This window comes from Rhinatrema bivittatum, unplaced genomic scaffold (genome assembly GCF_901001135.1).
Source record: "Rhinatrema bivittatum unplaced genomic scaffold, aRhiBiv1.1, whole genome shotgun sequence".
NCBI lineage: Eukaryota > Metazoa > Chordata > Amphibia > Gymnophiona > Rhinatrematidae > Rhinatrema > Rhinatrema bivittatum.
Window position 1 is genome coordinate 179,078 of NW_021820689.1, and position 16,531 is coordinate 195,608.

Consider the following 16,531-nt stretch of genomic DNA (forward strand, 5'->3'; position numbering starts at 1 on the left):
AATTTTCAAAAGCCCACTTACTCGAGTAAAGTGCATTAACTTTTGTAAAACCCAATTTTAAGGGGACATTTCCAAAGAATTTACCTAATTGAAACTGGATTCTACAAATGTAAATGACCTTGACTCGTGTAAATGACCTTTATTCGTGTAAGTGGGCTTTTGAAAATTGCTACAATTATGCGATTGAATTATCCACAAAACTGCATTTTACATGGTTAAATGATTTTTGAAAATTACCCCTTTTGTTCTCATGTTCTTATGCCTTCTATCCCCCTGGAAATGCAGGAGGCTTTAGCAGCTTCTATTAGGGAAGTGGAAATCCTGCATGCCTTCAGGTTGCTGGTGTCTGGAAAAAGCCCGGGGCCTGATGGGTTCCAACTTGAGTTTTATAAGCAGTTTCAAGCAGAATATTTGTCTTTGTTGCATGAGTTATTTAATTCAGTGAGAACAGGCAATGCTATTTCTGGTTCCGCGCTGAATGCTCTGATTACCCTGATATATTAAAAGGGGAAAGATTCATTGAAATGCAATTCTTACAGTCCATTTCACTCAATAATTCTGATGTTAAATTTTTAGCCAAAGTTCTTCAGCAATGATTGGAAAACTTAATGATGATATTGTTAAATAAGGATTAGACTGGCTTTATTAAAGGCCAACTTTCAGTGAATAATGCAAGGCTCCTGTTAATATTTTGCATCTGGTAAAAAAAAAGTACAAGATTCCTGGTCTTATTCTGTCACTTGACACTGATAAGGCCTTCAATAGGATATCTTGGCAGTATATGTTTGCTGTTATGCAGCGCATGCCCTTTCCTGATTCTTTTTTTTAGCATGGATCAGGTTTCTTTATGTTAACCCAAGAACCAGAGTTATAGCTAATGACGTGTTGTCAGATTTTTTCCTATCCGCAAGGAAGCTAAGGAGGGCTGTCCCCTTTCACCATTATTATTTAACTTATCTTTAGGGAGACAGATGCTATCAGGGGCTTCCAATATAGTGATATTACAGAAAAGATTGCAAAGTTTGCAGATGATGTCTTTCTGTTTCTTAGCAAAAGCTTCCACACCGGCTCTACTCGAACTACTACTACAAGAGGATAATTTAGTATCTGGTTATACTGTCAAATAAGTCTCTGGTGGTGAAAATCGGCCCTGAAATTCCCATGTGTTTGGATGGCTTTATTGTAACTAACTCTGGGTTTAAGTATTTAGCTCTCCAGACTCCTATCAATTTCATAGAGCTCTATGATTGCAACTATCTGGAAATCATAAAGAGGCTGACATCAGAGCTTTTTAGCTGGAGGTCTCTCCCAGTTTCTTTTCTTGGTAGGTGTTATATGGTAAAGATGATGGTCCTGCTTCACGTGTTATATTTGTTTATGCATCTTCCTTGCAATGCCCCCCCATAAGGTTTTTCTACACTATGAGGGAGTATTACGTAATTTCTTTGGGGGTTACACTCACCACATATTAAATATTCTGTTCTTCAGCAGTCTGTGGACAGTGCTGGTCTAGGTATCCCAGATCTTTTTCTATATTATCTCTCAGGTAGGCTTGCAGTTGTACGGGGCTGGTTGTTACAGGATATTACTTTATTTCCTTGGCTAACATTAGAAGAAACTCAATCCCAGGGTCACCATCTGGCAGCACTGTTGAGCTGACCTCCCGGATCTCCAATTATTGCAAGGGTTGTCAGGACCAGCCTGATTATTTCCCATATTCTGAAGGTTTGGCACTTCACAAATAAATTGTTGCACAGGAATGTTACACTCTGCTGTCCTCTCTCCCCGTCCTGCATATTCCCTCTTTATCTCATTCTACCATGCTGTTGGATGTTGGTAGCTGGAGGGACAAAGGATTTCAGTTTTTGAGTCAGATTTGGAAAGGGACTTCCTATAAATCATTAGAAAATCTAAAATCTGAATTTGGTATTCCAGTTTATAATCATTTTCTTCATTTACAGTTAAGCAGGGATAGTTTCAAGTTACGAGGATAAAGAGATTTCTTATAGAACAAAGATGGTTTAGAAAAAATACTTTTACAACAGTTTTTAAAAAGTTCATTTCTCATATTTTGGTTACATGATTGAAGAGACAGTGGCTGGAGAAACCAGAGGTTCTTTGATTGAAAAATGGAATGCTGATCTCTCTTTGCGGCTTGATGCAGATGACTGGCGCTCTGTGTGCTGTTCTATTTTGAAATTTTCTATCTGTAACAAAAGTCATGAATTAATTTCTAAGTTATAGCATTGCACACAAAAATATCCCAAATATTTTTTTTTTAATTCAGTACGTCTAGTCCTCTGTCTTGGAGGGGTTGTAGGAGAGAGGTGTCTTATATTCACATGTGGGGGGAGTATAGATTTGTTGAGGGGTTCTGGTCTAAGATTCACAATTAGGTGCAAATGATTACTAACTAATCATTGTGCTTTTCTGCTCAGTTGTGTTTATTAAACAGATGGGAACAAGATGGGGGTTAGTTAAAATGCACACTCTCATTTCTCATATGCTGCAAGCTGCTCATCTAACTATAGCCCTTTTCTGGAAATCTATACCCTGTCCGAATCACTGGCAGTTGGTGGAGGATGCTACTATGGAAAGGATCACCTATCTTTTGAAAGAGAATGTCTCCTGCTATAATCAGATCTGGGAGCTCTACTGGACTTGGTGCAGATATACCATTTGAATCTGTATGATTTATATTTGGGGAAATCTATCCTGTTAGAGTGCATATATTACTAGGTTATTTGTATATTACTGTGCTCTCTTGAATATTCGACTGCCACAATGAATCTGTATCTGAGGTCTAATGGAATGCTATTATTGTTGTACCTTTTGTATTGAAAGCAAAAGAAAAAGTTTAAAAAGAAAAGAAAGGCCCAGCGAAACCTTGGCTGTGGCCAAGCTCAGCCCAACTAGGCCCAGTAGAGATGTGCAGCCAAAAAGTTTTCGTTGCATATGTGATATGTATTCGTGGGGGGTCAATTCCGTTTCATGCGGAAGTATGAAGAATTCCATAAGTTGTCGATCTGTAAATACGTTACTACGGCGAGTTAAATTAGTGTCCCAGCTAAAATTAAAATTAACTACAACCCCCCACCCTCCTGACACCCCCCCCCCAAGACTTACCAAAACTCCCTGGTGGTCCAGCGGTGGGGTCCGGGAACTCACTCACACCCTCGGTGCTAGTTTCATCATGGCGCCGATAGCCTTTGTCATAGGGGCTACCGGTGCCATTGGTCAGCCCCTGTCACATGGCCATCGGTGCCATCTTGTGCTCCTACCATGTGACAGGGGCTGACCAATGGCACCGGTAGCCCCTGTGACATAGTATGGGCAAAAGCTATCGCGCCATTTTGAGTCCTGGCATCGGATGGCAGGTCGCTCCAGGACCCCCGTTGGACCCACAGGGACTTTTGGCCAGCTTGGGGGGGCCTCCTGACCCCCACAAGACTTTCCAAAAGTCCAGCGGGGGTCCGGGAGCGACTTCGTGCATGCTGGCCGTCCACTGCCAATACTCAAAATGGCGCCGATCTCCTTTGCCCTCACTATGTCACACATAGTGAGGGCAAAGGCGATCGGCGCCATTTTGAGTATTGGCATCGGACGGCGATTTTGAAATAAAAAGGAACAGTTTGCTGGGATAGAAGAACAGTGCTGCTAGAGTTTCAGAACACTGAAAGTTAACAGTTTTCTGGCTCATAGAAGAGCACAGAAGAAAAAAAAATCTGAAAACTGCCTTTAAACCAGAGACTGGTCTGTGGGGCCTGGAGGCAGGGTTAGGTATTTTTCTTTACAGACTAAGGAGAAAAGCTCCTTTTGAAGTTAGGACTGCTACACTGTTTACTTAGTGTCAGTGTGACAGGATTTTTAAAAAACTTTTTTCCTTTAAAGAATTAAAAAAATAGGGAAAAGCAGTTATTCATTGTGGCTAGAACAGCGTGTGGCATTGGAAAAAAACTACCAGAGTTGTCTGTGAGTGCTGTGTGTGGGGGCAGGTTGTGTCCCTCTAGAAGTTAGCAAGTTGCTCTTCAGCAAGGCATGCAGCTGCCAGAATTCTGGGCAGTACAATTGAAAACTTGGTTGGGATCCAGTGGATGAACTGCAGTGCAGGTGAAAGAAGAAAAGGAAGTCACACAACTTAAAAGAAGTGCATAGCCATGTACTTATGTGTAATGGGAGTTCCCCAATCTCAAGACCTGGGTGAGAGGGAGAAACTGATACTGGAGATGTGGCAGTTGGAAAGGCCAGGCAGGCTAGTGGGGCTAGTGAAGTCACTCCCAGATGCCATAGATACCCAGAGAAAGGAATGGTTACAGATGTTATCAGAAATACAGGCATTGGCTGCAGAGATGGACCAATTAGTAAGTGAGATTTGGCAATCTGTTTTGAGAAACCGGTGGACGGTGTTATAATTGGAGATGCTGCTGGGAGCCAAGAAACAGGTGCCTTGGAAATCCCAAAGGGAGGGGCTGGATACCCCTGAAAAAAGTGTCATAGAGAGCTTGGAGGGAGTACAGCAACTGAGTGAGTCATCTGACTGTGGCTCAACACTTCAGAAAGACTTCATTCCAGAGATGGCTGAAAGCAGTGAAGGAGCTAAAGCCAACACAGATCCTGAATGACAAGAGCCCACAGAGAAGAACCCTGGAGAGGGCAACATAGACTGTCCAGAAGAGGACAGTACTGAGTGGCCTGTGAGAAGCAGTATCAAGTGAGGAAGGCAGCATGGAGGATCCTGAGAGAGGTGCTACCAAAGGGCCAGTTGAAGAGGCTACAGAGGCCATGGAGCCCCCAGTGAGAGGGACTATAAAGAAGCTAGATGGAGGCACTGCCATGGAGATCCCAGAAGGTGGGGCCATGGAAAGCCTGAAGAAAGAAAGTGTAGCGACCCCATTGAGAGATGCTATAGAGAAACTAGATGGAGATGCTGTTGTGGAGATCTCAGTCAGAGAAGCAGCTGAGAGCCCAAAAGAAGAGACCATAGAGAACCCCATGAATGGGAACATACATAACTAAGCGAGAGGGGCTACAGAGAAACCAATGAGTGGCATTGACGAGGAATCAGTGAGAGCTGTAGTAGGCACTGATCATGATGGTGCAGAGGAGGCATAAGTAATCACAGAGATGAGTGAAGAGTACTCACTACAAGTCCCACAGACAGTCCAAGGAGTCTCGCTAGGGTGGAAGTGGAACCTGGAGCTACAAATGGACTCAGATAAAGAACTGTGGGTAGACTCTGGGCAAAGGGTGCAGTGGGTGGTACAAATAGTACCTGGGATAACTCTAATGTATGGGGGTGAGCTTGAACCTAGATCCCTGTGCCCAAGTTTAGGTGGTGAGAGGGCAGATGAAGGGGAGTAGGGGGTGTGGTACTTCCCTGGATGGGATCCAGGGGGGAGTAGTAACACTCAGACCAATGGGTCCAAGCTGAGGGGGAGGTGGGTATGTGACAGATTGACCCTGTTTTCCCCCTTTTTATGTGTGCAGGACTAGGCTAGATGCCTGGTCCACCTTAAATCCCACAGATGGAGAGAGCTCTGTAAGCAGGACACTGTGGGGCAGGGGAGAATCTTGAGGGTGGGACCAGCTGGGGCAGGATAAGAGCTGGGTTCAGGAGACCCCTGTGTCTCCAGGAGATGCAGCTCCTGTAAATCTATTCTGACTAAACCCAAGGGAGTGGGACATGTACTGCAAAGGTAGGCAGTCATTCTTATTGTCGAAGAACTGTGAATAAAGTGAAAGCGCATTTGAAAGGTCTGGAGTCGGTGAGGCTTTCTATTCCAGCCAAGGTGATTTTCTCGGTCACCCTCACAAGGACTTTTGGAGATTAATGCTATTATTTTATAAACTGTGCAGTGGCAGCTGCACAGTTTATAAAACACCATGTAGTTCTGCTCCAAAAGTATGTGCGAATATTTACAATACAAGAAAATGCATAATTTATTTACCTATTTTATAAACATATGTGTATATATATTTTAGGTGTGTAAAATAATATAACACGTATATATAATGTTTAAAAAGGCAAATTTTTAAAAATGTCTCTTTTTAAACAAGTACATGCTGCAGATTTTTAAATGTGCTTCAAATATGTATAATGGTTTGTGATAAGATAATGATTATGTATGTTTTATGTTGTGAGCCACACAGATCAATGGCATTGGATGCTGCGGATTCTACATGTAAGAAAAAAATAAATAAATACATAAATAAATAAATAACCCTGATTTATATGTGGAGTCGGGTATTTTGTAAAGTATGTGCTCATGCCATTGTGAAAATACTTACTTGCGCATGTACTTGAAATCACCAGTTTGCCAATAAATCCACCAATTCAGCTAGACCCTCCAGACTTCACATTGAACCCCCCACCAGTTTGTTTTATTTATTTATTTATTTATTGAAAAAAAAATTATAATGCGCACTATCAACATTACTAGGTGGAGTTTGCTCAGACCTCCATCCCCAAAACCTCAGACAGCAGTCTGATTTCACTGGCACAAGTCAATTAGCAGGTGTAAAAGTTTATGAACAAGTTCAGTAATGTATGTGTGTATTTCTTACAAAATAGCAACTACTGCATGACCACCTGAACCCCACCCTGGAATGCCCATAGCCTGCCCTTTTTTTCCACTGATAAAACATAAGTGGAAAGTGGAAAGTACACATTTATATACTACTTACATGCAGGGCCAGCTTAAGGCAATCTGCTGCCTGAGGCGAAGGATGAAATGCCCTCCCCCCCCCCCCCCCCCCCCAATGGACAGTGCAGGTAAAATCACAGAGGGCCAGGGCAGGGGGAAGGCAATGGAAGGTAAAGTGACTTGCCCAAGGTCACAAGGAGTGGCAATAGGATTTGAACCCTGGCTTCTCTTACTTCCCTTGTTTGCAGCCCACTGATCTAACCACTGAGTTTTTGGGCCTGTTATTGTTTTGTTCAGTCTTCAGCATCCGCACTAAGGGGCGCCGGAGAAATGTTTAATAGGGCGGGGTGGCTTTTGGCTGCCCCACCTCCTGTGTTCCACTTTCATGCAACGAAACACTGCACGGAGCGGCAGTAGCCACAGAGGCATTCACGGAGTGGGATGCCAGTGGCCAGTGGTTGGTGTTCCACCTTCACGGAGCGGAAGGATGGAGGGCTGCCATCTCAAAAAACAAAAAAAAAACCAAACAAACAAACAAAACAGGGGTGGGTAAGGGGCAGGGGTGTGGCCTGCTGGTTGCGGCGGTTGCTACCCCTGATTGAGCTGGATGTTCACTAGGATGGCGCTGCTCTCTGCATTGGTGGAGGGGTGGAAGGGAATTGGGGCCGGAGGGTGCTGGAAGCCAATAGAGATGGGTGGGAGGGAGAAAAAGGGGGAAAAAAAAAATGGATAAACTGCGTAGCATGCTGGGCAGACTGGATGGGCCGTTGGTCTTCTTCTGCCGTCACTTCTATGTTTCTATGTTTCTATGTTTCTAGAGATAGAGCTCCTCCATTCCCTGTTGCTTGCCTCCCACCCTTCTCCAGGATCTGCCCCCCTGGGGGTGAGAGAGGTTGATGAGTCTGTGTGTGTGACACACTCTCTCTTAGGGCTTATACAAGGGTATTAGATGCCCTAAACAAACCTTACAGCCTTTCATTCCCCCTCCCCCTCCCCACATAATTAAAACTTATGCATTCTTTTCCATTTTAAAATGCATTAACTTCCCCAACCTAAACATGCAGTTTGCATATGGAAAATAGACATTCAAAATACAATCTTCTGAAGTAAAAATATCACTTACAGCATATATATTATATAGGCATACACTGCAAAAAAACCACGCTTTCAATAATAATAGTTTAATAGACTTAATAAACTACCTTTCTCATAGTAATAAAGGCGGTTTACAGGATCCCATATGGTATTAGGCCTATGGTAAAATGCACTGGGTGTGGACTTGGTCAACAGAAAGCCAGGAATAAACTGAGCTACAATTCTAATATAGTGAGCCTTCCATATCATAATTGTCAGCACTCAACCTATGAAAAAGCCATACTGCAAATATTACATCAGGCCCGAAATACCAATGCACCTCCTATTAGGAAAACAGATAAAACCCAGATTGTTGCAAATCCCTACACAGAAACTGCATACTAGCAAAATACATAATGCCTCAGTTACACAAGCAGAACACAGATAAACTCTCATGAAATACAGAATAAAGAGATCATAAACTATAAATTAAAGCGTGCAGACAAAAATTGAACTGGAAATCACAAGAAGCCAAACTCTGTGAGCACTGCAAGCACAATCAAGAAATATAAAACATTAAACATGCAATAAATCTGCTGATAAATTAGCCAATTAAAAGCATGTGTAAAAATGTTTAAAATATTACCAAACACTAATAAAATATTTCAAAACAGCAGATACATCACATTCAATAATTAAAACTAATAAGGTTAAAAAAAAAATCCCATTCTCCATACCTGGGAACTAGAATTCCAGTCCTCCTGAGATTGATGTAGATTGGAGGAAGGTGCACAAACTTTAACCTCTCTCACACACATATATACAGGTACTCTCATACATACACACATGTGCGCAGGCACTCTCCCTCATAGACACACACAGACACATTTACATATACAAAAGCCCGCTCATATATACACATACACATATACACACATACAACCTCTCATACACACAAACATACACACACAAACACCCGTCTCAATCAAGAAAACACTGATTGGTTAAACACTGCATTAAGACTACATATTCCCCAAAGAAATCTCAGATCAGCAAATAAAGCCTTGCTGACCATACCCTCTGTAAAGACAGCTAAACTGACACAAGTAAGGGAAAGAGCACTATCATTAGCCGGCCCTATATTATGGAACTCAATGCCACCCGAAATAAGATTAATGAGAGATCAAAAACTCTTCAAAAAAAGCTTAAAAACATGGCTTTTCAAAAAAGCTTTTCAAAGTGAGAATGGGGAATAGGTAGTACTAAGAAACAAGAAAAGGACTTATACACACAGGCAAAAGTCACCAGAGAACATATATGCGTTCTTTATTTTTATCACACTTAAGTATTAAGTTAAAGAATTACAGTATATCGCATATATGGATAGCCCATAAAGGGAATTTCAGTACTTATTACATATAGCTTAGAATATTTTGAATCATGTATCTGAACAAATTCGGCACCCTCTGGTTAAAGTACAAACTATTTCAAATGTATTCATGTGCCTATTTGTAAACCGTTGTGATGGTATATCACTAAACGACGGTATAGAAAAGTTTTTAAATAAATAAATACAAATAAATATATACACATAAACAAACCCCACCACCCTCTCATACACAACACACACACCCCCCACCACCCTCTCATACACAAGACACACACACAAGCAGGCTGCCTCACACACAACACACACACAAATTGCGCCTTTCCCCATTCTTCTGCCACTACTGACCTGTGCTCTGGCAGCGGCCCATGGCCTCCTTTCCTTTTCTTTGACTGCCACTGACTAGGGTTTTGGCGGCGGCTCGCGACCTTTTTTTCCCCTCTTGGCTGTCACTCTCCCGAGTTCCGTCAGTGACACTTGGGCTTCTCTTCACTTTCTTCGGCCGCCGCCAGCTTGGGCTCCAGCAGCGGCTCACACAGCCCGGCACTGCCATTTCTTCAGCCGCGTGGCTTGGGGTCCGACGGCGGCTCACGGCCCCACACGGCTTTCTTCTTGTCGCGGAAGGATGGCTCTGCCATGGCTCTGCAAGTTTCACTTTGGGCCGCAGCACCAACAGCCCCTCCTCTTCGGCCGGGAGCAATCGGCCCACCGGGAAAAACCTGATCTCCCGATAGGGTAATCCTCCTTCCCCCCCCCCCCCCCCATTTTCAAATTCTAAGAGCAGGCATAATAAAGTCAGGGTGATACGGTTGTGGCCGGAAGGTTTCAGGGGGCAATTTTGCTGCCTCAAAATCTTGCCGCCTGAAGCGGTCGCCTCCCCTTGCTTCATTAAAGAACCGCCCCTGCTTATATGAGTATATGCTATTTTTACACGCAAGCCCCTTTGAAAATCTACTCCAAAGAGCAAACTTCCCTGAAGCTGTGCATGAAGCCTCAAGGTGGCAGAGCTCTGGGTGCATGGGGCTACCGGACCCAGAAACATAAAAATGGACTGTCGTAAATAGGAATACATTACTTTCTTTCCTATACATCTTGTAATAATTTAGCAATGTTTATATATTCTGGTACCATATGGTTTCTTTTATCTGTTTGGTTCAGTTATCCTTTAAGCTGACCTCAGAGGAGTATTGGTGTGCTAGTTTTTGACTCAGGTCATGGATCCCAAGGTTGCTGGACGTAGGAGAATGGGCCGTTGATCTTTTCTCCATTGCAATACTGCCTGTAATTTTCTTGTGTATTCCTTTGCATTAACCTGCTTAATTTATTTTAACCTGATGAAAGGAATGTGTAGCTCTTGAAAGCTAGTCACAAAGGTATTAAGTTAGTCCAATAACAAGGTATCACTTACAGTTGTGTTGCTGTCCTTTTAGTTTTATCATGTATCAGTTTTACAATAAGCCTTCTAGCAGGGGTCCAAGTCTAAAGTCAGAGAAGAGGTGTTGAATGTGTGTCTTTGGATATCCTTGTGTGAGAGCAGGCAGAAATTGAAGGGAGACATAGAGAACGTGATCTGACTGGTATATCCAAATTAAGTACTTGGAGTCAAATGGATTATCTGCCTCATTAAAATATGCATTCAAGTAATTGTTTTTTTTTATAGATATGCATAATTTCTCCTCTGACTTCAGTCTCCTGTGCACAAGGGCAGAGGAAACACCTGGATTAAGCTCAAGGAGTGATGCAGTGTGTTGTAAGGGAAAAAAGTAAAAAATATTTGCCCATACTTCAATCATAGTACTGCCTCATTTAAGTGTCATCTTAAACACTTAGGGGCAGATTTTAAAAAACCTGCGCGTGTAAATCCGGCTGGATTTACGCGCGCAGGGGGGTTACGCGCACCAAGCCTATTTTGCATAGGCCCAGCGACGCGCACAAGCCCCGGGACGAGTGTATGTCCCGGGGCTTTGAAAAAGGGGTTGGAAGGGGGCAGGGGCATGGGTGGGGTGGTGGTCCAGGGGTAGTCTGGGGCGGTCCGAGGGTGGGACCGAGGCCTCCGGCACAGCAGCCACGGCTGTGCGTACATGTTATAAAATCGGGCGTAGATACTAAAATCTGGCCCTTAGAAACATGACAGAAGAAAAAGACCATATGGCCTATCTTGTCTGCTGATCCACACCAACAGCTCAGCCTACAATCCTTACCACTCCCTCAAAGATCTTCTGTGCTTGTCCCATACGTTCATGAATTCATATTACTACTGTCCATGTTTCCACTTCTACTGGGTGGTCGTTCCATGCATCTACCACCCTTTTTGTAAAGAAATATTTCTTTAGATTACTCATTCTACTCCCTTTTACCCTCATCCCATGATCCCTTTTATCAGAATCTCTTTTCTGTTAAAAGAGGCCTGCCTCTTGTGCATTGATACCATTGGTCTGTCTTTATCATAGTTCCTCTATCTAGCCTTTCCTCTAGGGTATACATGTTTAGATCTTCAAGTCTTTCCCCATCTACTTTATAATGAAGACCATCAACCATTTTAGTAGCAATTCTCTGGACCAACTCCATCCAGTTTTTATTGTTTTAAAGGTGCGATCTCCAGAACTGTTTACAGAATTCCAAATGAGGTTTTACTAGGTTCTTCTACAGGAACAGCATCAATGCTGATCATTCCTCTCTCTATGCACCCACGCATCTTTCTGGCTTTTGCCATTATCTTATTCACCAGTTTGGCCACCTTAAGTTCATCAGATGTGATAACCCCCAGATCTCGCTCTTGTTTAGAAGAATTTTACTCCCTATATTGTGTCTTTCCCTTGGGCTTTTGCAGTCTAAATGCATGATTCTGCATTTTTTAGCATTAAATCCTAGCTGATGGACTCTAAACCATTACTCAAGCTCTGCTAGATCACTCCTCATGTTTTCCACACCTTCCAGGGTGTCCACCCTGTTGGGGATTTTCCTATAGTCCTTCTGCAATATCACTTACAAAAATGTTCAACCAGTCCAAGGACTAATCTCAGTGATACAACATTAGTAATGCCCATCTCTTCAGAGTGAACTCCCTTTACTACTACCCTTTGTTACCTCATACTCAACCAATTTCTAATCAGTCAGTCACTTTAGGGTCTATGCCCAGTTTATTTATAAATCGTTTATGTGGAGCTTTGTCAAAGGCCTTACTGAAATCTAAGTACATTGCATTAAGCAGTCTCTCCTGATTGAAATCTCTGGTCACTCAGTGAAAGTAATTGATCAGATTTGTCTGACAAAACCTACCCCTGTCTAACCATGCTGCCTCAGATCTTATAATCCTTTGGATTCTGAAAACTATATTATCCTCTCTTTTAGAAGAATTCCATTAATTTACTCACCACAGAGATCAGATTAATCAGCCAGTAGCTCCCAGCCGCCTTGTTACTTCCATATTTGTGAAGAGGAACTCCATTCATCTGTTTCAAGTCTTCTGGAGCTACTCCTGGTTCTAAAGAAGCATTGAAAAGATCAGACAGTTGAGCTGCCAGAATTTTCCTAAGTTCCCTTATTAACCTCAAATGTTTCCTAACTAGAGATGTGCTTCGGTTTAAATTTTGTGTCGGGTTTCATTTCGGGGCCCCCCCCCCCCCCCACGGGAATTTCATTATTCTCACGGTTTGGGTTTTTTTTGGGGGGGGTTCTGATTTTCGGGTTAGTGCGTGCTAACTCCCCGATAGTGCGCGCTAACTATGCCATGTTAGTGCGCACTATTGGGGAGTTAGCACGCACTAATGGGAGTTAGCGCACTCTAACCCGAAAATGAATTTTTTTCTGAAATTTCAGAAAAAGTTCAATCGTTTTTTGGTTCCCCGGAACCATTCCGAATTAGGCAATTTTGTTGAAATTGCCTAATTCAGGAAAAATGATTGCACATCCCTAATCCTAACTGGTTCCATTGCTTTATCTACTTTAACTAGCCCCTCACATACATAATCTTCTGAAAATAATTCAAGGTTTATCTCATTTCCAATCCTATATGTTTCCTTCTTCTATGGTTCTATTCCTGGCATTTCCTCAGTGAACACTGAACAGTACACCAAACAGAAATATTTGTTAAACAATTCTACTTTTTTCTTGTCACTTTCTGTGTATTCTTCCCCTTCACTTCTGAGTCTCACAATGACATTTTGGCACTTTCTCCTATTACTAGTTTAAATAAAAAAGGTATTTCCCCCCCCATGTTATTGTATTAGATATTTTTCTTCCATTTGCATCTTCACTCTCCTAACTACTTTCCTATCTTCACTTAGCTTTCCCAGATATTGTCACTTGTCATCTTCTTTCTGCAATCTTTCATTGTTTATGAACAGTATCTTTTTTTTCTTACCTTTTCAGTTACTTTAAAAAATCAAAGCAGACTCTTATTTCTTAGCTTTTTTTTCCTTTCCTAACAGAAAGGTTGATTTCTCTTACATTCGGGCCAATACAGTAAAGTCCGCGGGAGAGCGGGCAAATACCCGCTCTCCTGGCGCGCGCACAGGCTACTCTCCTGTGCACGAGATTCAGTATTCAAATTAGGGCCGGCAGTAAAAATAGGTAAAAAGAGGTGCTAGGGACACTAGCGCGTCCCTAGCGCCTCTTTTTGGACAGGAGCGGCGGCTGTCAGTGGGTTTGACAGCCGACGCTCAATTTTGCTGGCGTCGGTTCTCAAACCCGCTGACAGCCAAGGGTTCAGAAACCGGACGCCGGCAAAATTGAGCATCCGTTTTTCAACCCGCAAGCCGCAGGCCAACTTCAAATTTTTTTTTTTTTAACTTTTTGTAACTTTCGGGACCTCCGACTTAATATCGCCATGATATTAAGTTGGAGGGTGCACAGAAAAGCAGTCTTTACTGCTTTTCTGTGCACTTTCCCAGTGCCCGGAGAAATTAGCGCCTTCCTTTGGGTAGGCACTAATTTCTGGAAGTAAAATGTGCGGCTTGGCTGCACATTTTCCTTTCTGAACCGTGCGGGAATGACTAATAGGCCCATCAACATGCATTTGCATGTTGCGGGCGCTATTAGGTTCGGGGGGGTTGGACACGCGTTTTCGACCCCTTACTGAATAAGGGGTAACGCTAGCGCGTCGAAAACACGTGTCCAATCGCGGGTTAACAGTGCGCTCCACCGGAGCACACTGTACTGTATTGGCCTGTATATCTCTTTTTAGTTTTGCCTACTGCTCTTTTATTTCCACTAGATTTTCTCATCCACCTAATGTTCAGTAAAAAATAAGGAAACAGTGTGGGGAGGGGGGAAGGGGAAAGCCTGCAGCAAGACAAATATAATTTTATTTTATTTTATTTATGAATCACTCTCCTAAGTAAGCCCAAACTGATATACTGTATGTCAAATAAAAACAATTTACACAGAACATAAGCACATAAGGTTTGCCATACCAAGTCAGACAATAGGTCCATCAAGCCCAGTATCCAGTTTCCAATAGTGGCCAATCCAGGTCACAAGTACCTGGCAGGATCCCAAAAGGTTCTTAGATTCTATGTTGCTCATCCCAGGGATAAGCAGTGGATTTCCCCAAGTCCACCTTAATAATGGTTTATGGTCTTTTCTTCCAGGAAATTGTCCAGACTTATTTTAAGCCCATCAATACTAACATCTTTCACTACATCCTCCGGCAATGAATTCCAGAGTTTAATTATGTGTTGAGTAAAAAAATATTTTCTCTTATTTGTCTTAAATGTATCACCTAGTAACTTCATTGAAAATCCCCTAGTCCTTTTAGAAAGAGTAAACAAACTATGTGCATTTACCCATTCCACTCCACTCATTATTTTATAGACCTTTGTCATATTTCCCCTCAACCATCTCTTCTCCAAGTTGAAGAGCCAAAACCTCTATACCCTTTCCCAAAGGGGAATTATTCCATCCCATTTATCATTTTTGTTGCTCTTCTCTGTATCTTTTCTAATTCTGCTGACTTTTATGAGATGCAGGGACCAGAACTGCATACAATACTAAAGCTGTGGTTGCACCATGGAGTGATACATAATCATCATAATAAACATACATAAGAATAGACAGTTTAAACCAGTGTTCTTCATTGCAAGGCCCAGGAGCCAATGATGGCTCCCACTGGCCCTAAATGGAGTTTCCTGACTCTTTTCCCCCTCAAATACTCTCTTACCACCTTCACTGGAAGCTTGCTGCTGGTGGAACCTGCTGAATATCTATTTTATTTTCTTCTGACACTGCACGGCTCTCAGTAAATTTAAGCCATTAAGTGTCCGAACTCCCACACTATTCTCAGTCTTGCAAGAACAATGTGGGAGTTCCATACAGGCTCAGTGAAGATCTCAATGACCTTCCCGGGTCATAAGGAACCAGGCTGTCTCTTAACTATTCAGGACTAATAGTGTTAATGACCTGAAAAGCCAATGTAAGTAATTTAAATTGGTAATGTTAAACTGTGGCAACCAATATAAATTCATTAATATTGGTGCTATATGATTTTTAAAATCCCATGATTTATGCAGTAGAAGCGGCATTTGGGCACACTCATGTTTGCCTCTTAAAATTTGGTGCACATGTGCACACGGCCAGGCTATTTTATAACATGAGCTCATATATGCGCACAATAGCCATGTCATTTGGTGTGAGCCAATGAATGGTTACTTTAAAATGAATGCACATCTGCCCAGTGAGTTAAACCAGAAGGAAATTGAAGGGCTGTGTGAGTGTGTGTTTGTGAGTGTGTGTGTGTTGGGGAAGGGGGATTCTCATTGGGAGCACCCGCTTAACATCAGTACCCGTGCTCTTGATGGTGGCAGCAGTTTAGCATGAAGGAAAGAGAAACAGCCAAGCTATTAAAAAAAAGCACCAGAACTGGAGAATAAGAAAAGTGGAGTTTCACAGCAGAGAGACAAATTGTGGTTGAAAAAGCAGGAGAAGATTGGTAGAGAATTGAGGATAAGCGGGAAAAGAGGGCTTTGTGGGATTAGAAGATAGACAGAGGCTAGGCTGCAGGATGGTAGAGCCATTGAGGGAAGGCCAGAGGTTGAAAAAGTGGAGAGAGACAGTCAAGCATAAGTTAAAGTAAAACCACACTTGGTAATGATAGAATGGGAAGTGGGAGGGACAGAGATAGCAAATGGAGTTAACAATTTCAAAAAGGAGAAGCGAAGAGACAAACAGGTGGCTGGAAAATGGAGGGGATATCTTAAAGTAATAGGGAAATACTGAAGAAGAAAAGAATAGAAGCAAGGAGGGAAAAAGAAATAGGCTGAAAGAGACATTAGGAGAAACTCGGACAGGAAAGACACGGACAAGAACCTCCAAGAAAAAACTGAGAGGCTTATATTCAAAGGCATTTAGACAAAACTAGTTATCCAGCTAAATGAATATTTGAGCAATTGTCTGACTAAATATTAGCCAGATATCTTACTATCCACCT

General features: G+C 42.4%; 1 long non-coding RNA gene across 1 annotated transcript in view; it reads right to left on the reverse strand.

Moving 5' to 3' along the window:
- Window positions 1-1,974: 1,974 nt before the first annotated feature.
- LOC115081942 overlaps window positions 1,975-16,531 on the reverse strand; it is a 159,333-nt gene continuing 144,776 nt past the window's right edge. Inside the window, exons 2-3 of the long non-coding RNA XR_003854038.1 lie at window positions 12,480-12,589; window positions 1,975-2,207 (exon numbers count right to left, since the gene is read on the reverse strand). This is a non-coding gene — a long non-coding RNA (uncharacterized LOC115081942). The remainder of the gene's footprint in view (window positions 2,208-12,479; window positions 12,590-16,531) is intronic.